The sequence below is a fragment of the Perkinsus marinus genome (assembly GCF_000006405.1).
Source record: "Perkinsus marinus ATCC 50983 genomic scaffold scf_1104296977938, whole genome shotgun sequence".
Taxonomy (NCBI): domain Eukaryota; phylum Perkinsozoa; order Perkinsida; family Perkinsidae; genus Perkinsus; species Perkinsus marinus.
The window spans coordinates 1-1,156 of record NW_003199999.1 but is presented as its reverse complement, the minus strand read 5'-3'; the positions used below and the strand labels follow the sequence as shown (position 1 = coordinate 1,156).

Below are 1,156 nucleotides of genomic sequence, written 5' to 3'. Positions count from 1 at the left end.
ATAATCTTCCTGTATCCTTTGCGGAGTGAGCAACCTGCTCCTGCTCCTCATACCCGACTAGAGCCTAATGCTGCTGTAAGCCACTTGCCAGGATTGAACTGACGACCTTCTGCTTACGAAGCAGACGCTCTACCACTAAGCTAAAGTGACGCACAGATTAAGTATATGAATCAATAATTTTCCTGTCCCGTTCACAGAATGGGCCATCCTGCCCCTGGTTCTCGTACCAGACCAGAAATTTATGGTGCTATAAGCCACTTGCCAGGATTGAACTGACGACCTTCTGCTTTCAAAGCAGACGCTCTGCCACTAAGCTAAAGTGGCACACAAAATAAGAGCATAAATCAATAATCTTCCTGTATCCTTTGCGGAGTGAGCAAACCTGCTCCTGCTCCTCACACCCGACTAGAGCCTAATGCTGCTGTAAGCCACTTGCCAGGATTGAACTGACGACCTTCTGCTTACGAAGCAGACGCTCTACCACTAAGCTAAAGTGGCGCACAGATTAAGGATATGAATCGATAATTTTCCTGTCCCGTTCACAGAATGGGCCATCCTGCTCCTGGTTCTCGTACCAGACCAGAAATTTATGGTGCTATAAGCCACTTGCCAGGATTGAACTGACGACCTTCTGCTTACAAAGCAGACGCTCTGCCACTAAGCTAAAGTGGCGCACAGAATAAATACATAAATCGATAATCTTTCTGTATCCTTTGCGGAGTGAGCTGACATGCTCCTGCTTCCCGTATCAGACCAGAGATTTATGGTGCTATCAGCCACTTGCCAGGATCGAACTGACGACCTTCTGCTTACAAAGCAGGCGCTCTGCCACTAAGCTAAAGTGACACACAAAATAAGTGCATAAATCAATAATCTTCCTGTATCCTTTGCGGAGTGAGCAAACCTGCTCACGTCATGCCGTTCGCAGTTGATGGAGGTTCTGTGATGGGAGTTTTGGCAATATGTCACGGACGAGGGTGGATCTCACAAACCCATGTGGGAAGCAGTCCACGTCCGTGACGTATTCAGTGCCCGGGACAAAACACGGCTATACCAATCAGCCACCGTGCAGATCCCGGGTGAATGCCCCCCATCTCAGATAGAAAAAAATATATAAACACCGTCACACCCAGATAGCTCGTCTGATGCCTAACTA

At 47.8% G+C, this 1,156-nt stretch overlaps 5 non-coding genes across 5 annotated transcripts; all 5 read right to left on the bottom strand.

The window, feature by feature from the left end:
* Positions 1-78: 78 nt before the first annotated feature.
* Positions 79-150, bottom strand: Pmar_PMAR020945. The gene has a single exon. It is a non-coding gene; the product is annotated as a tRNA-Thr (tRNA).
* Positions 151-252: 102 nt separating this feature from the next.
* Positions 253-324, bottom strand: Pmar_PMAR020944. Its single transcript has one exon. It is a non-coding gene; the product is annotated as a tRNA-Ser (tRNA).
* Positions 325-426: 102 nt separating this feature from the next.
* Pmar_PMAR020943 lies at positions 427-498 on the bottom strand. Its single transcript has one exon. It is a non-coding gene; the product is annotated as a tRNA-Thr (tRNA).
* A 102-nt stretch (positions 499-600) lies between these two features.
* On the bottom strand, positions 601-672 carry Pmar_PMAR020942. The gene has a single exon. It is a non-coding gene; the product is annotated as a tRNA-Thr (tRNA).
* A 102-nt stretch (positions 673-774) lies between these two features.
* Positions 775-846, bottom strand: Pmar_PMAR020941. Its single transcript has one exon. It is a non-coding gene; the product is annotated as a tRNA-Thr (tRNA).
* Positions 847-1,156: the final 310 nt, after the last annotated feature.